The 23,766-nt window shown below is 42.7% G+C and overlaps 2 long non-coding RNA genes across 3 annotated transcripts in view; one reads left to right on the top strand and one right to left on the bottom strand.

Moving 5' to 3' along the window:
- Positions 1-1,388: 1,388 nt before the first annotated feature.
- Positions 1,389-22,951, bottom strand: LOC145506917 (uncharacterized). Its single transcript, XR_014054444.1, has 2 exons — positions 22,721-22,951; positions 1,389-4,936 (listed from the first exon to the last, which is right to left on the bottom strand). It is a non-coding gene; the product is annotated as an uncharacterized LOC145506917 (long non-coding RNA).
- A 132-nt stretch (positions 22,952-23,083) lies between these two features.
- LOC145506790 (uncharacterized) overlaps positions 23,084-23,766 on the top strand; it is a 95,433-nt gene continuing 94,750 nt past the window's right edge. The window contains exon 1 of one of the 2 annotated variants that reach the window (XR_014054342.1): positions 23,084-23,334. This is a non-coding gene — a long non-coding RNA (uncharacterized LOC145506790). The remainder of the gene's footprint in view (positions 23,335-23,766) is intronic. The other variant, XR_014054343.1, reaches the window with a different exon arrangement.

Below are 23,766 nucleotides of genomic sequence, written 5' to 3'. Positions count from 1 at the left end.
AAGAATGTGTGCTTCAATATTTTTCTCAGTAAACTTGTGCCTGAATCCCCTGAGCAGGCTCTGCTTTATGGAATCGAGACTGAAAGAGCAAGGAAGGAAACAATCCCGAACTGTGTCTGGAAGAAGACGTTCTCATTGTATGACCTCAGCTTGCAGAGGACAGTGGTTTCCAGGTTTTGAATGCTCGTGCCCATTGATGGATAAGGATGCTAGAATAATTCCTACTGATCCCTGTCAGAACAAAGAGAACTCGTAGAGCTTATTATTAATATTTTATTCCTTTAAAGAGTATTTACTTATTCATTTGGCTTATTTGTCCTTACTTGTGGGGCTCAGTAATTGAAGTACACAGGCTTGGTTGCTCTGAAGCTTGTGGGATCTTAATTCCCAACCAAGGATCGAACTGGTGTCTGCTATATCCCAAGACAGATTCTTAACCACCTGACCACCAGGGAAGTCCCTATTTTACTCTTTTTTTGGGATGAAGACTCACATCAAATTCGTATGGCTTCCCAAGTGGCACTGGTGGTAAAGAACCCGCCTGCCAATGCAGGAAACATAAAAGACACAGGTTCGATCCCTGGGTCAGGAAGATCCCCTGGAGAAGGAAATGGCAACCCCTACAGTGTTCTTGGCTGGAGAATCCCACGGACAGAAGAGCCTGGTGGGCTACAGGCCACAGGGTCACAAAGCGTCAGACACGACTGAGAAACTGGGCACACACGTTTATAAGACACGTACAGTGTCAAAACCTCCAAGCACACGCTTGGGTGGCATTGGGATTCAGTATTTTGGGGGGGAGTGGAGACCTGAGTTTTAGGGACTTTGTAATTGCTCTTTGCTTTAAATGGGTTAGAGGTACTTTGGGTGGAAGCCCAAGGTTAGATAATGCTGTGTCATTTGCTATGACTACTAAAATAAGACCAGAGCGAGTAGAAATTGTATGACTCAAAAAATTCATCTCCATTTCATGGATTTTTGAGGTGACCTCTTTGAAGCTTTCTGGCTCTCTGATTTCATATTCCAAAGACTAAGAATGGAAGAGGAAGGGCTATAATGTAAGGCCACAGTATAAACACAGTTGATTGCAAAGAACAATAAATTGCTATCAGAAATCAATACATTATTTTCCAAAGCTTGTCTGGGGAGAATCATTCCATCTTCACAGACACAGTGAATGTTAGCTAGATTTATAGCTGTTTGCTGGGGGTTTATACAGCATCATATTTCCAATGGATCCACCAGGAAGAGAAGCTTGGTTATTTAGCCTCCCTTTAGGGAGTACCAACAGCAGAGAAATTTCCGAGATGACGTATTGAGAGTTATAAAGGAGTGATCTTTTCCATGTACAATTAATCGGTGAATTAAAGAAAAGATTCTTGCGATAGTTCATTTAACAGTTCACTTTTAATGCTTTATTTTGCACATAGAGGTCTGGATTAGATAAATTTACTTTATTAGTACAGATAATATTAAACATTTGGGCAGTCTTGATATATGATGCTTAGTTGTATATATTTAAAGGGAAAATTTAACATGTATCAGGACACTTAAAATATAAAACATCTTGACTGCAGTCACAGAATGAACCAAACTCTAAATTATTATTTACTGAGCAGGAAAGTCAAATTTGAACAATTTGGTTTCAAGCACCAATAGTTTGAAGGAGTCATATGCTAACTACTGCATTTTTTCCAAAAAAATCCTTACTTAAAGATATTGAAAACTTTAAATACACACTAAAATCTGATTTACTTGGAATTCACTAATTTGTAGTTCATAATAATGTGACTTAGCTAGAATGACATTGACTTGTGTTTTCTATTCAAAGAAAAGTAGCTATTCTGTGTAAATGCATTTTCCCAAGGAGCATCTTATCTATTTATTAAAGGACTTGACAGCACGGAAATTGCATTTCATTGAAATAGTTTTGTAATTTACCTGGACCCCAATTAGTACAGGATTGTGATGTTTGACTATCCTTCACTTTATACCGCAAGAACATCTAGTTCAGAGTTTAAACATAATACTCCTTTCTCATAAAATAATTTTATAAAATGAGATCTTTTCCTTCTCCAAAGATCCTGCTTCTAATTTTTATACCATAAATAATAATAGAACATCATCATGTGTAATAAAATACTCACCTCTCTGGATAAACCACTCTGCTCTTATTATTTGTATCCTGAAACAGAGTCATTTATGAATTGAAATCATAAACTGTCTTAGCTCTAAGTATAAATTAAGCCAAGCCAATAAAATTTTAGCTGGCCATTCTCAACCAGTACTGTGGAGAAGCTTAACATTTCTAAAGTCCCATATTAGGCAAACTAGTCAACATCCAAGGGTATTGTGTCAGGTGAAGGCATAGCAAGGGGCATTTCTAAGACGGATTTGAATAAAAGCAAAAACATTCAAAGGATGACTTTCCAGACTAAACCGATTTCCCCATCTGAACGCACATACAGCAGCGAGAATTGCTCCCTCCGCAACTCTCTGCATCCAGAACATGAAACCCCGCTTTCAGGACAGGCATGAGGGGAAACGGGGACTTTCTCATTGTCTCAGGGACCTTCTCTGACCTTGCACGACTTTCCTCATGCCCTCAACCACGAGGTCTCTGAAACAATCTAGTCCTTACGGTCAGTCCAAGAAGACGCTCGGTCTTGTGTGGCTCACTTCTGCCAAGTCCTGTCCCTAGAACCAGAGTCGTTAGGGGAGGATGAAGGGAAAAGTGCTTTATATTCTGTTGCTATTAAAAATTACCGCAGGTGCAAGGCACACTGATTTCAATCAGTCTCCCACATATTGTGAGGACTTTGGAAAGCCTAGAAAGTTCCGAAAGCTGTAAGTTTCCATCAGACACAATAACCTAGGGCTACCATCTCAGAAGATAGACTCACAGTATTTAACAGCCCACAAATTCTTCTATTTATCTGCATCTCCCCCTCTTACTCTATAGTTGCCCTTCAGCTTGAAATTACTGATCTGTAAGATAAGGCAACATTTGGTCATTTATTCACCAAATACTTCTTGCTCTATATCAAGCATTGTGAGTAGGCATTGGAGACATATAAATTAATGTGATAGACAAAATCCTTATTGTCAGAGACCTCGTATTTCTGGGTGGGGATGTACAATTACGATAGACAAGTCTTTCAAATGAAAATCCAGAGCTATAAACACTGTAACAGACAAAGCAGGGTGAGGCTTTACCATGGTGTGGCTGACACACCAGATGCTGCAGTTAAGAAATCAGAAAACATTTTTGTGTGTTTTAATATTTCACCTTTCAAAGTGTCCCATCAAAAGTCAGGTTTATTTTTGCAAAGTAGAGGTATAAGTCAGGGTTCTCTAGGGAAAGAGAACCAATGGGATATAGAAGTAGATATAGATATATAGACTCTTAAGAGCTCCAATACTCTGGTCATCTAATGCGAAGAGCCGACTCATTGGAAAAGACCCTGATCCTGGGAAAGACTGAAGGTAGGAGAAAGGGGCGGCAGAGGATAATAACATCCCTGACTCAATGGACCTGACTTTGAGCAAACTCAGGGAGATAGCCAGAGGAACCTGGTGTTCTGTAGTCCACTGGGGCCCAAAGAGTCGGACATGATTTAGTGACTCAGCAACAGCAACATATAGTAATAGATACAGATATAGATATAAATGTAGTTATAAGAGGAGATTTATGATAGCAGTTGCTTCATGCACTTATGCCAGCTGAAAGTGAAAAGTGTTAGTCGCTCAGTCATGTCCAGCACTTTTCGACCACGTGAACTTGACCCCATGAACTCAACCCCATGAGCCCACCAGACTCCTGTCCATGGAATTCTCCAGGCAAGAATACTGGAGTGGGTTACCATTTCCTTCTCCAGGTTGTCTTCCCAACCCAGAGATGGCACCTGGGTCTCCTGCATCACAGGCAGATTCTTTACCATCTGAGCCACTATGACAGCTGAGATGCTCCACAATCTGCTACCTGCAAGCTGGAGAACCAGGGAAGCCAGTGACATGCTTCGGTCCAAGTCCAAAGTCCTGAGAGCCAGCGGGCTGCTGGTTTAAGTCTTGGGGGTCTGAAGGTCTGCGAGCAGGAGCTGCCGTGTCTTGGCATGTCGGTGACCTTCCAGCTCAAGACGAGGGAAGAACTTGCCCTTCCCTTACCTTTCTGTTCCACTCGAGGGCCCGGTGGATTGGTGAGAGTGGCTCTTCACGCCAGCTACCAGATCAAATGCCAGTCATTTCCAGGCACACATGCACAGACTCACCCAGAAAGAATGTTCTTCCAGCTGTCTGGGCATCCATCCCTAAGGGCAGTCAAGTTGACATGTAAAATGAACCATTGCAATGGTAACAAGAGTCCATCTTTATTTCAGCTTGTTAAGTTATATCAATGTCCTGCTTATATGTGCATAAATGTTGGATGTGCGTGGTAATTTGAGAGAAGACCCATGGGCCCGAAGCCTGAATTTGTACAGTTTTCTCATTCCCTTTGAAAAAGAGCACGTCTCATCAGTTACATGTTAGAAGGGGAAGAGTAGGTGCCTGACTTTGTCATCAGACCTGTGGCGTGGAGTCCCCCTGGGGGAGACGGGGCACCCGCGGTGCACACGTTACTCTTGCAGGCGCGCTCCTGTCTCCTGAAGCCAGCAGAGTTCTTGTTGATTTCAAAGGTGTTCTATGGAGATAGAGTTGCATACCGACTGATAGGTCAGAGCGTTGAGAGTTTCCACATCAGCCGTCTTTCTCCTTAAATATGCACCTTTCACTTGTGAGTCTTTCAAACAATACAGTTGTCAATAATTTAGGAAATGATCGCCAATGTCTTACAACTTTTGTAGCACTTGGGGTTTGCAGTCTGGTGATGTTTTACATCCTGGATGCCTCTACAAATCAAAATCTTTATTATGGAGTCAAGTACATACCCAGAGCTCTCCTAGAAAAGGGAGGGAAAGGACAGATGTTTGTAGATAAATATTTGCAAAATAAAAATGTTTTAATGAGAAAGGCTTGTTGCAGTGAGGATAGAATGGATGTCCAAACTTGGAAAATAAAATCGAGTAACCTTCATCTGATTCATCTGGTTTTTGATGAGATCCTCAAGACTAGCTTGACCACAGTTAAGATAAGACCTGGAAGTGAGGAAGATGTGATCTGCTTATTATTCAGAAAAGTGCCTTGCACTTTAGAGATGCTTAATGAACTTGTGTTAAATTGGTACCTCCCTAATTTATGGGGGTATATGGGCTTCCCTTGTGGCTCAGCTGGTAAAGAATCTGCCTGCAATGCGGGAGACCTGGGTTCAATCCCTGGGTTGGGAAGATCCCTTGGAGCAAGGAAAGGCTACCCACTCCAGTATTCTGGCCTAGAGAATTCCATGGAATATCCATGGAGTCACAAAGAGTCGGACACAACTGAGCGACTTGTACTTTCACTTATGGTATAATCTTGAAAACAAGTCTTCTTCCAGTCAGGAGGAATTCACAAACATCCTGTTTACACTACAGTTCATGTGTGTCAGGAATCGTTAGTAAAATACATGGAGATGCATGAAATATTTGTGCTGATACTAGTTCATTATTATAAGCTTCTATTACACCAGTGGTTCTTAACACTACCCAAACCAATGTCATTTTTATAGCAAATATTTCATACTATCTCTTTTACTCTTATGCAGTAAAGTTCATAGCTAATATGAGCTTTGTACCATATAATTTTAAGATGTAATATCATAATTATGAGAAATAAGAGAACACTACTGTGCTTTAGAGCAGTAATAATATGACACAGATTTTAATACAGGAACATTTAGTCTTGACCATGCTAGGAGACAAAATGTAATTGTCAAATATTTACACTTAGACATAGAATTATCTATTTAGACATATTTACACAACTAATGAAGGTTTATTGTGTTGGTTGTTGCATCTGGAAAATACTGAGGTTTTCCAAAACAGTGAATGACTGACTCAGTAAAGTTATGAACCACAGTAAAAGTTTACATCAGTTTATACAGATATTGTGCTTCTGGAGAATTGAGTGGTTAAAAGTGTGAAGAGATAATTTAGACTTGTCTGTGAAGGGTGGTTAGATTCTAGGCTCATAAGATTATAAACACGTTTGCCACCTTCCCGGACATCCACGGGAACATTTCAAAAGCTCTCAGAATATAGGAACGTCCTTTGTTCTTTGAGGAAGAAAAGTCTGGATCCCTTGGACCCCGTATTCCATATCAGTCCTCGCCCCCCACTCACCCTGACGACCAGAGGTCCTTTTACGCCCCCAAACGTTCCCCGGGATGCCGCGCTGTGGCTGCAGAGAGCCGGTGAACCGCGTGCGCAGGTTGAGGAGGCGGCTGTAAGCCTCCCCCTCGCTCATCGTGGGCGCCCCCAAACGTTCCCCGGGACGCCGAGCTGTGGCTGCGGAGAGCCCGTGAACCGCTTGCGCAGGTGAGGAGGCGGCTGTAAGCCTCCCCCTCGCTCATCGTGGGCGTTGTCGTCACTCTTCCCCAAGCTCCTGGCGGTTTTTGAGATGTGACCCCACACAGCAATCTCACCGCCACTGATAGTTGGCTGGCGACATAGTTTTCCTGTCCCATAGTCATTTAAATGGAAATGAATGGCAATAAAATGAACCCCACATGTTTAAAAGCAGTTCTGGTTTACATAACTATAGGACTGGAAAAAAAATATTGCTACACGGAGGGAACAATTAATCACACGGGAGACTAAGACAAATAAACAGCAGGACTTTTTCATCTTTAAATGTGAAGAAGACAATGTAACAGTCATGGAAATATGCAAAAAAGAGAAAGAAGACGATTGTTGGCTTCAAGGAGCTTTGAGTATCTCCAAGCGTTGGGGACGGGAGCGTAGATAGGGCTCTGATAACTAGCACTTCAGAGCCTAAGCAAAGCTCACAACAAGTGGCTGGTAGGTTACATCACTTCTATCCTTGGGTATGTGGGTTGTAATGCTATGGATTTTAAGTAACTGCCTCATAAACTCAATTGACCATTAAAGTCCAATTGACCAAAATATTAAAGCCTTTGGCAGGGCAGGGGGGAGGGGGGAGCCTTAATGACAACAGAGTGATTCAACTAAGTTTGATAAATGCTCATCGGAGGTCTAGCACATGTCAAACACTGGGAAGATCTAGCATTGATGAGCCTCTTCCAGAAGCTACACACATAGTTTTCTGTAGTCTTCTCAGTAACTCTCTGTGAGAATATTTCATCCCCACTTTATAGATGTGAGCACTGGGGTTCAGCTGGAGAAGGAAATGGCACCCCACTCCAGTATCCTTGCCTGAAGGATCCATGGACAGTGGAGCCTGGCCGGCTACAGTATGTGGGATTGCAGAGAGTCTGACAGGAGTCAGTGACTAAACAACCGAGGTTGAGCAAAGCTCAGAGAAGCAATCCTAGAAGCTGGGGTTTGCACGTTCACCTGTTTCATTCTCAGGGAGGAGAGTGTATCATTCCGGTACTAGGTCCTAGGCTAGGAAAGGTGCAAGCTCTATTTCCTTCATTCCTCAAAGAACCAAATGATAAAGGTGGTGGCTATTTCTCTAATTTTAAAGCTGAGTCTCTGAAGGCACAGAAAGCTAAGTGACTTGGTTCAGATCCCGCCACGAGTGAACAGTGTAAGCCAGACATATGGTTGCATTGACATGATCCCGGAGGACCTGTTCTTTCTACCCTGGTCTCCTAGGCGTGGTAGCACCATCTCACTTTTTCATTTCTCTACTTGTCATGATTCTTTCTTGAATGTGCCCTGTCGTGTCTCTTTGTGACCCTATGGACTGTAGCCTGCCAGGCTCCTCTGTCTGTAGGGATTCTCCAGGCAAGAATATGGAAGTGGGTAGCCACTTCCTTCTCCAGGGGATCTTCCCAATCCAGGGATCAAACCCACATCTCCTGTGTCTCCTGTATTTATTGCAGGAGGACTCTTTATTGCTTTAGCTACTGGGGAAGCCCTTCTTGTTTAATTTTATTTATTTATACATATTTTGCTGAGTTGGTCTTTGTAGCTGCACTCGGGTTTACTCTAGCTAAGACAGCAGGGGCTACTCTCTGACTGTGGTGTGTGGGCCTCGTCTGTTGCCCAGCATGGGCTTTAGGGGGCACGGGCTTCAGCAGTGGCAGCTCCCGGGCTCTAGTGCTGTGCTGTGCTTAGTTGCCCAGTCGTGTGCGACTCTTTGTGATCCATGGACTGCAGCCCATGGCTCCTCTGTCCATGGGATTCTCCAGGCAAGAATAGTAGAGCAGGCTGCCATTTCTTCCTCCAGGGGATCTTCCTGACCCAGGGATTGAACCCAGGTCCCTTGTGTCACTTGCATTGCCAGGCGGATTCTTGACCACAATGCCACCTGGGCCAGGGTTCAAAACCCTATCCCTCTTCTCACTTTTCCTGCAGTTTAAATGGAATTGTGCATGGCTGTACACTCCCAGTTGTTTGAGTGGCGACTTCAACTCAACCCCAGTCTGAATCATCACCAAGCACGCAGCCTGACACGTTGATCTATCCAGACTCCTTGCCGAGGCTGCCTAATAGGAGACCTGATGATAACAAGGACTAAGTCATGTCGCCTTCCCATACCAGCAAGTGTAGAGTCTTAGCCAGTGTTTATCCAGAGCGTGTCAGATTTATCTTTCAGCTTCTGAGGGAAAATGCATGCATGATAAGAGCATGGTGGAAAACTAAATCTTCAGGGGTCCACCACTAAGAGCTTCAGGCAATTATCCAGGATTCATCATGCAAAGGTTCAATATTTTTTTTTTTCAATATTACTTTTGAAGAATTTTCACACTCTTTTGGTATTTCTAGATATTTTCGCTAGAATTTCCTTTTCCTAGTTTTGGAGTATTCACTTGAGATGCTGCTGCTGGTGACAACGTACAATACACAGCACGCGCACACACACACACACACACACACACACACAAGGAGGCACTATATATTTTGATTAGATAATAATTTAAAATTTTAATATGGATATTGCATTCCTGCCATGGACCCTCATAGCACTATTCCTTTCCTTCACTGCACTTATCATGGATATAATTATACATGTACTTGGGTGATTCTTATTACTTCTCCTTTTCCCCACTAAGCTCCTTAAGGGCAGGGAGAGTTTGTTTTGCTCACTGTTGTATATCCGTGGTGGCCTCCACCATGACTTTTTGTTGTTGTGTATTCGCTAAGCCCTGTCCGACTCATAGGAGATCCCATGGACTGTAGTCCGCCAGGCTCCATGTCCATGGCATTCTCCAGGCAAGAATACTGGAGACGGTTACCATTTCCTACTCCAGGGGATCTTCCTGACCCAGGGGATTCTGCATTGGCAGGAGAATTCTTTACCACTGAGCCACCTGGGAAGCCCTTCCTCAGTGATTATCATAGAGTAAAAGGGTAGAAAGTATTTGTTAAATGAATTAATGGTTAAGTGATTAAACAAATGAATGGGTGTTAATACTCCAGTGTGTTATATATTCAAGATTCTTTATATAATGGCTTTACCTCAGCCCTCAACATTATAACAGACCCCAACTTCAGTCCACCCAATTTCATAATCAGTGCATGTTCATCTAAAGAATCTATAAAATGCTAAAATCACAAAGCTTTTTCCATCGTGCCATTGCCTAGAAACAATGATGGTTTAAGTTTGATGTATACACTTCCACACTTTTTAATCATTATTGCAGAAAATCGAATCTGTATTATATTTATTAGCTTACTCTTTCACTTGATATATCGTGAACATTTTCCATGAAATATTGTCCTTAACTCAGTGTTTAATGATCATCAGGCATCCCATCATTTGGATGAATAATAATTCATTTAACGGATCCTGTGTTTTCTTGCACATGAAATGTCTTTCTAAAACTGTAGGGACCCTGAGATATCAGGAGCAGGGCCAGACAGAAGGGCTCATGACTACGGTCCCAGGGACTGTGGCTTCTGCCTCACCCTCGTGTTAATACTGAGTCTTACTATTTTAATAAGACAGTTTGTATCTTATGAGGTGAAAACAATACATTTTTAATTTAAAATTTCTTTCCTGGGGGCTTCCCAGATGTCTCAGTGGTAAAGAATCTGCCTGCCAGTGCGGGAGACTCGGGTTCGATCACTGGTCCAGGAAGATCCCATACGTCTGGAGCAACAGTCCGTACACCACGGTACTGAGCCTGTGCTCTGGACCCTGGGGCCCGAACACTGAGCTGCGAGCCCAGGGTCCGGCTCTGCAGTCAGAGGGGAGCGCCCTCTCTCTGCAACAAGAAAAGCCCGCATAGCAACGGAGACCAGCATGGTCAAATAAAATAAAATAAGTTATAAAAATTCTAGCTGAATAATCTATGAGTTATATATATATATATATTTAAAAGTGGCCCATCAATACTCCAAAATGATGGTTACCTTTATCATTCATTTCTTCTTAATCTGAAAGCTACACAATCCAAGATTTTGTTTCCTGAAAACAAAACACTGGGTCCTAACTCAAGGATGGTGACACACAAGGAAGACAGAAATCCAACAGACCAGATACCTGGAGGAAAACAAATATTTAAAAAGATCATGACAGAAAAGAATAACTTTAAAACAGGCAAAGATTTTGTCACCTGGCCTGAGGGCCTTTTTCCTGCAAACAGTCCACAGGCAGTAACACGTACGTTGTAATCACTACACAGTCATCAGCAGAGATGAGAGAAATTTAAACATTATGCCTTGTTTTTCCTGCCAGGAAAAGCAGAGATGGTGAAGTAACATTCTAAGAACTGGGACTTTCCTGGAGGTCCAGTGGTTAAGACACCGCGCCTCCAGTGCAGGGGGCAAGGGTTCGACCCTTGGTTGGTGAGCTGAGCTCCTACATGCCGCACGGTGTGGCCGGAAAGTAAAGAGAGTCCTCGGAATGGACACGAAGGCAGCTGAGAAGGCTGCTGTTTCAAGTAATAGTTAAAGACAGAATGAAAGAAAAGAGCCTCTGTCTTCCTCCATCAGGGAGCTGGACTTTTCACAGGTGTGTTTCTATTGGAGACGAAAAAGACACTGTTTGAAGATGGGAAAGAGAGGAAAGCCTGGGAATTTGTATTTATGGTTGAATGGCAACTGCTTATATTAATATTTAAGAGATGTTTTAGATTTCCCCCCTTTTTAAATAGTGCGAAATCTAGAGAAGGATAGGCATGATAAAAATTTTAAAATAAGGGTGAGAAAAACAGAAGAAGGAAACAAAAAATTCCTGATTACTTAGAAACTTATCACCCTAGAAAATCAACGGTTTTCATCCTATTTTGTTAATGCGATTGGTTTCACAACACACAATCTCATGATATTCTGACTACTGCTCTTAATACTATTGGCAAGAATAGTAACAATATTAGCCAATATTTATTAAAACGTTATAGTATCCTAAATGTCATGGGTTGAATTGACCCCCATCCACAATAAATTCATTTACTGGAGTGCTTAACCGCCAGCGCCTCAGAGGCTGACCTTATTTAGAGAGCGCATCTTTACCGAGGGGATGGATTTAATTAGAGGTCATTGTTGTTGCTAGGGTTCCCCAGGGGGCACTGAGTCCTACTATTAAAGTGATAAAAACCTGTCTGCAATGTAGGAGACATAAGAGTCATGGGTTTGATCCTTGGGTCGAGAAGCTCCCCTGAAAGAGGGCATGGCAACCCACTCCAGTATGCTTGCCTGGAGAATCCCATGGACAGAGGAGCCTGGCGGGCTTTAGTCCATAGGGTTGCACAGAGTCAGACATGACTGAAGTGACTTAGCAAGCACACACACACGTTGTTGTTTAGTTGCTAAGTCATGTCCAACTCTTTGCAACTCCATGAACTGTAGCGCACCAGGCTCTTCTGTCCATGGGATTTCCCAGGCAAGAATACTGGAGTGGGTTGCCATTTTCCTCTCCAGGGGATCTTCCTGACCCAGGGATTGAACCTAAGTCTCCTGCATTGGCAGGCACTTCTTCACCACTAAGCTTGGGTGGGCCCAATCCATTGTGAGTGGTATCCTTAAAAAAGCAAAAATCCGGAGACGGACCAGCACACGGGGAGAACACCATATAAAGGCGAAGGCAGAGATGGGGGTGGTGCTTCCCGCAGCCCAGGCGCGCCCGTGATTATCGCCAAACCACCAGCACTGACGGGCGAGGCGTGGGGGAGATGCCATCCTGACCCTCAGGAGGGGTCAGCTCTGCCTGAACCTTGGTTGTGGACTTCTGGCTTCCAGAAGTGTGAGGCAGTAGGTGTCTCTAGGGCTTCGATATTGTTGCCCCAGCAAACTAACACAGCAAGCACTGCATTAAACAAACTACACATAAACACTTATTAAATACTCAAAGGTTTTACATGCCAGCTTCTGCCTGTTGTTTTTAGCACAGAGTCTGACATATTCTCCCTAAGCACACATTGGATAAATAGTTCTAGTTCTGTGGTTCTCACATAAATTAAATGATAGCACAGACAGCATATAACATTTTAGTATGGAATGTTCTATGTTCCTACAGAGCCTCCATGATTTTTACTTCTTTAATGGCTATACAAAATTCTATCAATTTCATGATACTCTTATTTATATGGTCATTTTCCTATTGCTGGATGTTTACGTGGATTTTAATGTATTACTATTATAGGTAACACCATGATGGACGTCTTCATGCCCAGATATTTTCCCAGTTTTTTAAGATGGAATGTTTACTTCCCTGTGGTAGTCATGAAGTTTATACACATTTCTCTAGTTATTATAATATGTATTATCAAATTACCTTGCAAAAGACTTCTGCCAATAAACCTTATTGATGTGGACATGTGTAAGTGTAGATATTTCATGATATTTACATCTGTATTGGGTCAAAATTCACAGTAATTATTAAACCCAGTTTGTCAGATTATCATTCTATGTTTTAAATTTGATCTTTTTGATTTAAAACTTACTTTATCAAGTATCCTAATTGCACCCTTTCTCACGCTCTTGTTAGAAATTAAATTAATTTTGGATTCCCAATGACAAGGCTAGTTTTAAATTTTGAGGTTAGTTATTTAGAAAAATGAAAACACCCACTAAATGAGGTAATCAACTGATAAAATTGACGGAACTTAGTCATATTGAACTAGCACACCAATTTAGTTTAAATACTTGTCCTGATGAATGCAAATAGATACAAGCACAGCTTGTATATATCACAAATTGACCAAATGACAGTATCTGGTGTTCAACTGGCATTTCATGAAACAAAGATAAGTTGTGATGTATTTCAGATTATGAACACACACACACGGCCCCATGATTTGCTTAAAACTGTAAAATCAAATACTTAAAATGTGAAAGCAGGTGAATTGGAAAAAGGAAAGTAGCCCAAAGATGTAATTTTTTCCGACCTCTAAGATATAAAAGGAAGAATTCACTTTGCGATTAGAAAGTTAAAAAGTTGAGTGATTCCTGGACACAGCACATTTTCTGGTAGGGATCTGTTAATACTATAGTCAGCTCAGGAAACAGACCAACTTAGTGATGCTGAGCCTGTTCTATGTGTTACTCCAGTGAATGTGCTAAAGAAAGAAATAAGCTTAATTAACCCCTTGGCCACCTGATGGGAAGAGCCAACTCACTGGAAAAAACCCTGATGCTGGGAAAGATTGAAGGCCACAAGAGAAGGGGGTAGCAGAGGATGGGATGGTTAGATGGCATCACTGACTCAATGGACATAAATCTGAGCAAATTCCAGAAGATAGTGGAGGACAGAGCATCCTGACAGCTGCAGTCCATGAGGTCACAAAGAGTTGGGCACAACTTAGTGACTGAAAAACAACAACAACACCCCCTTGGCTCAACATGGTCACTGAAAGGCATGGGGTGGAGGGAGAAAGGAGAGTGAGCATGGAAAGGAGAGAGAGGAGGAGAAAAAGGAAAAGCAGAGAGAGAAAGGGAAGGAAGAGCACAGAAGGAAGCGGGGAGGAAAGCAAAGGAAAGAGTCGGGAAGGGAAGCGGGATGAAGAGAGGCAGGGAGCTGCTAGGACATTTGTCTATAACTGTGATTGGTATGTTTGTTTATTTCACTTTAAAAATCCCATATGTCAGTGACAGCAGAGAGTATTTGTCTTTCCCTGGCTTATTTCACTGAACAGAAGACTCTCTAGGTCGATCGCATTGTTGTGTATAGCAGAGTTTTCTCCTTTTATGGCTGAGTAATAGTCCACTGTATATGTATATATCTCACAACTTTATCTCAGGGACAATTGGGGAGGGACAAAATTGGGGTATGGGATTAAGACATACAAGCGACTATGTATGACATAGCTAAGCAACAGAGATATATTGTACAGCACAGGGAAATATAGTCATTATTTTGTAATAGCTTTAAATGGAGTGTAATCTGTAAAAGTGCTGAATCAGGGCTTCCTTGGTTGCTCAGTGACAAAGAATCACCTGCTGATGCAGGAGACACGGGTTCAATCCGTGATCCAGGAAGATCCCACATGCCAAGAAGCAACCAAGTCCATGCCCCACAACCATTGAGCCAGTGCTCTAGAGCCCGGGAGCCACAGCAAGAGAAGCCACTGCAGTGAGAAGCTGAGGAACCACCGCTAGAGAGTGTCCCCGCCTGCCGCAGCAAGGGAAAAGCCTGTGCAGCAGCAAAGACTCAGCACAGCCAGTAAAAAAAAAAAAAAGTTAAGAAAAAATTCTGAATCACTGTTACACACTTGAAACTAATATAACATTGTAAATCAACTACACTTTACAAAAAAGAAAGATGAGGAAGGCAGAAAGGAAGGGAGGGGAAAAAAAAACAATTCATGACGCACAGATAGATGCATGAAGTTTGTTAGCACGTGCACAAAGAGAAACTCACTTCAGTATAAGATACTCAATTTTTTAAAAGCCCAATGTTTTAATTGAATTAATTGATAGTGCATATAAATGGAAATTAATTAAAACAGTCATCACATTCAAATCAGATATTAACTTTGCTTTTTTTAAATGACAAAAGTAATCTTTGAGCAGTAACTTCATCTGCAAAGTCCTAAGCAAGGAATTTCTGTGAATTAATCAGTGGCATCTACAATCTGCAGAGTACTCAGCACCTTTGGTGGCTCAGATGGTAAAGAATCTGCCTGCAATGCAGGAGACCTGGGTTCAATCCCTAGGTCGGGAAGATCCTCTGGACAAGGAAATGGCAACCCACTCCAGTACTCTTGCCTAAAAAATCCCATGGACGGAGGATCCTGGTAGGCTACAGTTCACGGGGTCGCAACAAGTCAGACACGACTGAGCTCACCGACGTGAGCCCAAGGACGGAGCACAAGTTCTCTGGCCACAGAGGACGACCTCAAAAACAGTCCTTTCCATCCCTCCCTCCTCTGTCATGATGCGAGGTGTGTTTTCTCCAAGGAAAGCATTTCCTGAGGTTTTCTTTCAAATAGGAAATCACTGAGGCTGCTTATACACTGGGAAGCAAGAAATAGGACTGTACTAGCCTTTCAGGTCATGCTGGCTTTCTTCTCTTTTCCTTTCCAGTTCTTTTTGGTCATAGTTCAACCTTTGCAGGCACACAATTCCACACTGGAAACTGTTTCTGTTTCCAAGAGAAAAAAAAAATTTAGACCTGGCCGCAGGCAAACATCTCTCAGCAGGCTAGTGAGAACTTCTTGCACCGACTGACCTGTGAAAACTATCAACCATTTTCAGTTGCCCACGAAGGGCTTTCTTGGTCAAGTGGTCCAGCATCCGCACGTGCACAAGGCACTCCACGAAATAGCTACGGTTGTGCGGGAGGCCGAGACTGGGCAGCCACTTGTTGCCGATCCACTCATGTTTCACGTTCCTGTACGCGCGGGTCTGCATTCAGTAATTAAGGATGGTTAATTGAGGAAAAAATGGAGGAGGCAATGGCAACCCACTCCAGTACTCTTGCCTGGAAAATCCCATGGACGGAGGAGCCTGGTAGGCTACAGTCCATGGGGTCGTGAAGAGTAGGACACAACTGAGTGACTTCACTTTCACTTTTCACTTGCATGCATTGGAGAAGGAAACGGCAACCCACTCCAGTGTTCTTGCCTGGAGAATCCCAGGGACGTGGGGGCCTGGTGGCCTGCCGTCTATGGGGTCGCAGAGAGTCGGACACGACTGAAGCGACTTAGCAGCAGCAGCAGCAATTGAGGAAAAAAACCCACGGAAGCAGTCACAAGGGCCATTTACATCATCTTGAAAATGGATTTTTAAACAATTACATAATCTCAAAGGTTAAGCGAAAGACAACAGTATTGATCATAACTTCAAAATTATTTGATCTTTTCTTTGCTACCTTTTAAATTTGCTGGCAAAATTTTATACAAAGAAATTATACCATTAAAAGTCTATGACTCATCTGTGGCAATAAATTTAACCTATCTACCAAACCATGATAAAATTGTAATGACTACACATTACTTCTCTGAAATAGCTTTTATACATCATAATATGTCAACAAAGAATGAGCACGACTCATGAACAAGTTTGAAGGATCGACCTAACTCTACTCACTAAAAATATCTCTGGCTAGCTTGAATTTTAGTTTCGACGCTTTGTGTTCCAAATTTCTTTAGCAACACATCTGCTAATTTCAAAGTCAGTTAAGTGTATTAAAAAATAGCTTTAAAAAGAAGAGATAAGGAAAACAACAACGAAATAGACTGAAAGAAGAAATAGACACACCCACGATTACAGTCAGGGACCTCAGTCTTCCTCGCCGTGACTCAATAACTGATTGAATAAGGAAGCCAAAACAGACAACCAACCAAGGTCAGTAAGGATGTTGAAGCCTTTAAACCATTCTCCAGGCAAGAGTACTGGAGTGGGTTGCCAAGCCCTCCTCCCAGGGATCTTCTCAACCCAAGGATCAAACCCAGCTCTCCCGCATTCCAGGCAGGTTCTGTACCATCTGAGCTACCAGAGAACCCTCTTAAACAGCACTATCAACCAACTTGATCTAACTGACATCTGATAGAACAGTCTATCCAACAAGAAGCACGATAAAACTCTTCTCAAGGGGATACGGGACATTCTTCAAAAGACAGACAAATCTCAGCATACTTAAAGTGACTCAAATCATACAAAGCATGTTTTCTGATCTCAACAGATTTAAATTAGAAATTAAAAAACCCCTGATATCCAGGAGTCTCCCAAACATCAGCAAAGTAGCATATTTCTAAAGAATTCATGTGTCAAAGAAGAAATCACAAATGAAACAGGAAATATGTTGAAGTGAATAAAAGTGAATATACAATATAATAAAAAGCTGCAGGACATGGCTAGATCAGTACCTGGAGGGAAACTGATAGGATTAAATACTTACACAAATGAAGAAAGATTCTGAATCGATCCTCTAAGACTCTATCTTAAACAACTTATAAAAGAACAAATGAAATCCACAGCAAGCAGAAAGAAGAAAATGAAAGAGTAAAAATCAATGAAACAGAGACCAGAGAAACAAAATGAAATGAAAAAACTAAAATCAGGTTCTTCAAAATATCAATAAAACTGACTAAGCCGAGTGACGAAGAAAAAAGAGAAGACATAAACTACCAATATCAAGAATCAAAGAGGGAACATCAGTACAGATCCTATAGACACTGAAAGGAAAGGGTAAACTGTGAACAACTTCAGGCAACTTAGATAAAATACCCTACTTTGTTGAAAGACACAACCTATGAAAGCCACTCAGTAAGAAACAGATAACCTCAATCTATTGAAACTCAAATCCGTAGTTAGAAATCTTACCCACCCATACACCCACAGGCACAAAATCTCTATCCTAAATGGCCTTAGTAGTGAATCCTAACAAACAGTTATGAAGAAAATCCTGGTTATACACAAACTATTCCAAAATAGTGAAGAAAGAAACACCTAACTCATTCTGAGGCCAGAATTCTCTTGATACCCAAACCAGACAAACATATTACAAGAATATCAATATCCCTCAGAGACACAGATGCAAAATTCCTTAATGACACATCAGGAAATCAGTAATCAATTAAAAGTACAAGGTATCATGACAAGTAGGGTTTATCCCAAGAACATAAGTTTGGGCCAACATTTGAAGAAATCAGTGAAATTCACCATATCAATGGACTGAAAATAAAAACCACAGTCTCACCTCAAAAGAGAGAGAAAAGGCATCTGACAATATTTATCATTTATATATGGAAATCTTAGCAATCTAGGAATGGAAGAAAACTGCCCCAACCTCATAAACGGCATCTACAAAAAATGTAGAGCTGACATCATATGGTGTTTCTCCTGAAGATCAGGAACAAAGCAAGGATGTCTGCTCTCTTGGCTTTTATTCAACTCTGTACTGGAACTCCTAGCCACTGTAACAAGACAAGAAAAAAGAAATCGAAATCATATGAACTGAAAAAACAATATAACTGTACTTGCTGACGACCTGATGATTAACGTGGAAAATGAATCAACAAAAGAGGTACAAGCATGAAAGTGAGTTCAGCAACGTTGCAGGATACAAGGTCAACATATAAAAATGCTCCGTACTTCAGCATACTAAACGAGACCAGAAATTGACATTTTAAAGAATACCCTTGATTATAATGTCATCAAAACCTATGAACTCCTCAGGGATAAATCTAATGGAATAAGGGCAAGATCTGCACAATGAAAATAAACCCATGCCATGTACATACATACACACCAAAGAAGGCACTTGATGTTCTTCCGTCCAAAAAGACTAAGGTATGTTCTGAGGAATTATGTACGTTATGGAATCCTGGGAAAGGATTATCTACAAAGTACACAAGTAGATGATCGAGACTAATACTGGAAAAAAAGCAACCAATTGAAAAATGAGCAGAAGACCTGAACAAATTTCTCCAAAGAAGACAGGAAGAAGGCCACCAAACACATGAAAAGATGCTCCACATCGCTCATTATTCAGGAAATGCTAATCAAAACTACATGAGGTATCACCTCACACCAGTCACAATGGCCATCATCAACAATTCTACACATAATAATCGCTGGACAGGACATGGAAGAAAGGGAACCCTCTTGCAATGTTAGTAGGCATGTAAATGGATACAGCCACTATGGAGAAGGAACATAGGTTTCCTTAAAAAGTAGGACTAAAACTACAATATGACACAACAATCCCCTACTGGCCATACACCCTGAGAAAACCATAACTCTAAAAAGACATTCGTACCCAATGTCCATTGCAGCACTATTTAACATAGGCAGGGCATGGAAGCAACCTAATGTCTCTCAAGAGAACAATGGAAAAAGAAGTTGTGGGACATACATGCAATGGAACACGACTCAGCCATGAAAAGGAACAAATACGAATCCGTTGAACTGAGGTGGATGAACCTAGAAACTGGGATACAGAGTGACGTCAGTCGGAAAGAGAAAAACAAATGTAGTATATTAATGCATACGCATGCGATCTTGTAAAATGGTACTGGTGAATATTTGAAGGGCAGAAATAAATACACAGATGTAGAGGAAGGACTTGTGAACTCAGCTGGAGAAGGAGAGAGTGGGACAAATGGAGAGAGTAGCAATGAAACATAGCCACTACCATATGCAAAATAGCTAGCTAATGGGAAGTTGCTGGATAACATAGGGAGCCCAGCATGGTGCTCTGGGACGACCTAGAGGGTGGGAGGCCAGGAACTGGGAGGCAGTCTAACCAAAGAGTGGATAATATACTTATTCGTGGTGTTGCATGAGGAAAACCAACCAAACATTGTAAAGCAGTTATTCTCCAAATAAAAATCAATAAATACAATCTGAAAACTATCATTCAACACATCTGTACTTTCATTTAAAGCTATACGGGATCATCTTCTATTCCTAGCTATTTTTCCAGTATAAGTGCTTGTAAATGTCATTAGAGTTTTTGAAAATATGATTTTAATAGCTACATAGCATTGCTTAATATCTCGTACATAAATAATGAACTTTCAGTCTCAAAATAGAAACATGATACCGAAAAAGGTTAAGATTTTAAACTAAAGCTTGCATTTTAATTCAGCTTAATGAGAATTCCTCGGAAGAGCTAAAATTCTTATGAAAAGTAAATATGTGGAGTCCTTCTTGCTTTCATCTGTTATGTCTTATTGTCATTTAATTCTAAGGACTCTTGGACTTTTGACATGTTTGCCTTTGACTGCAATTTTTGACTGAGATAAAATCTTCAATGTAGATATTAAAAATGTCAAGAAGCACTCTTGTAAGTGTGAGTCACTCAGTCATGTCCAGTTATTTGTGACCCATGGACTACAACCCACCAGGTCCCTGTCCACAGAATTTCCCAGGCAAGAATACTGGAGTGCGGTAGCCATTCCTTTCTCGAGGGGATCTTCCTGACCCAGGGGTCAAACCCAGGCCTCCCACATTGCAGGCAGATTCTTTACCATATGAACCACTAGAGAACCCTGACCCTGGTGTACCTGGATGTAAAAATCCTCAAAAAAATATTACCAAGCCAAACTGAAGCATACATTAAAAGAATCATACACTAGGATCAAATGGATTTATTCTGGGCCTGCAAGCATGATTTATTGTCTGTACATCAATTACTGTGAGACACAATATGAGCAAAATGAAGACTAAAATCATGTGATCTTCTCAATAATTGCAGAAAAAGCTTTCAACAAAGTGTAACATCAATTCTGATACCATCTCTCAATACAGTGGTTATCCATGGAACATCCTAAAGGGCACGTTAAGACAAACCCACAGCTAACATCCAACTCAGTGATAAAGAGCTGAAAGATTTTCCTAAAAGATCAGGAATAGTACAAGGATGCCTGTTCTCACCAATCTTGTTCAACATAGTGGCGGAAGTGTCCTACCCAGAGGAACTAGGCCAGAAAAGGAAATAAACGGCATCCCCATTGGAACAGATGAAGTTACACTGTCACTATTTGATTATGACAGGATTTATATGAAACCCTAAAAACGCCACCAAGTAAGAAGTATTAAAACTAATAAACTCAGCAATATAGCAGGATAGGAAGCATAAGAAAACAGAAAAGTCCCATATACAAATGCATCAAAAAAAAAAAAAAAACTTGAAATAAATTTAACCGAGGAGCGGAAACACCTGTATCGTCACGGCCTCCAAGACATACAGTCTGGGTTCAAATCTCAGCTCACCCGCTGACCCGCACAGTGACCCAGGGAAAATCACACAATGATCTGAGGCTCAACATATTCAACTGTAAAATGGACACAAACCCAGGATCTACACCCAGGGCTGTGAAACTCCGAAGAAGTGCTTATTTAGGCCCGGGGATGGAGTGTCTCCAGGAGACTCTCCTTGTATGACACTCCTCTAGAACTGGGCTCTCCTGATCCTGTGGGTGAGGCTCAAGGGTAGAGCCTGGGAGCCAGATGGGAGGCGACAAGGATGAGGACAGAAAAGACTAGTTCTGTGTCAGGGAGGGAAGCCACCTCCTTTCCAGATCTCAGAGTGGGGCCTGCACCGAGGGCCCGGGGGATGCACAATCGGAAGTGATAACTCCGAACCCCCCACAGCAGGGATGGAGCCTTCCTGGCAAGAACCTTCTCTCTGGTCCAGGCTCCAGGGTGATGTGGTACTGCTCCCTGAGTGCTCCATGTCTCCACCAGGCAAAGAGCTCCCGGGACTTGGAGGTCTATTAAACCACAGGTGCCTGAGTGTCACAATGACACAAGGGCTAACACCATTGAAAATTAGCTACATTAAAAAAAATGACAGAAGTATGGACGAGGCAGGGCATGAAAAGCAGAAGGATTGACTACCTCTCAAGCCTTTAGCAGAAATCTCTCCACACCAGCTCAGCGGAGCCCGCAGGAGGAAAGTATCATGGAAAAGCAGGCCATGGGTGTATCTCTACACTGCTGGACCCAGGGACCCACGTCCCAATCCACCAACATCGTTTTGCATATCCAGACACCAAGAGGAAGAAACACAGACCTTGCCTGAGAAAGTCTCAGCCAGACTTAATATTGGGCTTGCTGAGCATGGTCACATGGTCACTATGGACTCAGCCTCTCCTCTGTGCTCACATCCTCTGTCCTCACAGAAACACACACGGTTCACTTCAGAGATCCTCTGAGGGCACTTGTGTATACGACAAACGGGCAATGGTAAAATGCGAAGAGAAGACACAGAAGTGGAAACAAGCCTCTGGGGTACAAATTACCAAAGACCTGAAGTTCTCGATACTTGGCATTTTGAAAAAAGCTTCTTAATATGTAAACGCAGAAAGGACATTTCCAGGAGAAAGGACAAAGGAATCGTCCCATTGGGACAATATTGTATCCATAGGAGAAGGTAAGTTGGATCCCTACCTCACAAAACACCACCAAACCAATCAGACTGCATACTAAGAACCAACAATTGAAAGAAAAACTTGACAAAATTCGAACAATTTTTGATGAGGAAATATCTTTTCTTTAAATTGAGGTATTGCTGATTTACCATAATTTGTTTGTCTAAGGTGTACAGCAAAGGGACTCAGATTCAGCCTCTCAGGTGCTTCCTTGGACAAAATTCATTGCCTTTGGGAGGCCCCTGGGCCATGCCCTCTACTCAGAACAGCTAAGAATCCTGAATACGCAAAGCAGCATGTGGTGGTCCTCCTGGGGGTTTTCAGATTGAATAAATTATTCTAACAGGCTACAAGAAACAAGCCCGGAGGTTAAGAGAGGATCTCCAAACTTACCTTCAAACCGGAGGCCTTGCTCCCTTGAATGTGGGTGCGTGCAACAGCGCTTGCGAAGCGAAGAGGTTTATCGTGAATCTTCCGTCTGCAGAGGACAAAGCGGTGTGTAGAGAGGACGCACAGGCAGGTCCCAGGACCCTGAGCACACGGACACAGTGACTGGACTCTCAGCCCTGCTCTTCGGGTACGGCACTCTCTCCACCCCTGACACAGGGCGAGCAGCTCACACGTGACCTGGAGTATGGTCACGGGACCTGGAATATGGTCCCATGACCTGGACCTGGCCAATCGGTGTGCTCCATCCTCCCTGGCCACCGTGATTGGCTCAGGACTGGGGCTGTGACCAATCGGGGCCCAGGGCCGGACCTCAGGCTGGAATCAAGGGAGGAAGAGGAAGTGGAAGTTCCGCCAAAAGGGGTGTGGCCGGGTGAAGTCAGGCTACAGCGGTGGAAGCGGCGTGAGGTCAGCCTGGGGCAGTTGGTGGCTTTCCCGCGCCCGTCAGGGCAGAGCCGCCGGCCTGAGAATGAGGGCGCTGCTGAGCCCAGGGTCTGAGAGCGCCGGTTCCTGCCGTGGTCCCGGAGATCCACCTGAGACCTGAGCGAAGCCGTCTGCCGGTGAGTCCTCTCCTGCTTGTCTGTCAGCTTGTTTGCACCACGCTGGGTTTTCTGTCCAGCTGGCTAAGTGGAGACCCTGGAAATGCACGTGTGTGGGTTTTGGCTGGCTTCAGGGAAGAAATGCCAGAGGACACTGGGAGCCTCCAGTTTAATCTGGATTCAGGTCATATCTCTTGAAAGTGAAGTGAAGTTCCTCAGTCGTGTCCGACTCTTGCGACCCCATGGGCTCTACATTCCATGGAATTCTCCAGGCCAGACTGCTGGAGTGGGTAGCCTTTCCCTTCCCCAGGGGATCTTCCCAGTCCAAGGATTGAACCCAGGTCTCCCGCATTGCAGGCAGATTCTTTACCAGCTGAGCCACAAGTGAAGCCCGAGAAGACTGGAGTGGGTAGCCTGTCCCTTCTGCAGCGGATCAGGATTCGCGACCCAGAA

Source organism: Giraffa tippelskirchi, chromosome 1, assembly GCF_054371585.1.
Source record: "Giraffa tippelskirchi isolate mGirTip1 chromosome 1, T2T-mGirTip1v1.2.pri, whole genome shotgun sequence".
Taxonomy (NCBI): Eukaryota; Metazoa; Chordata; class Mammalia; order Artiodactyla; family Giraffidae; genus Giraffa; species Giraffa tippelskirchi.
This window is presented reverse-complemented; position numbering and strand designations above follow the sequence as displayed.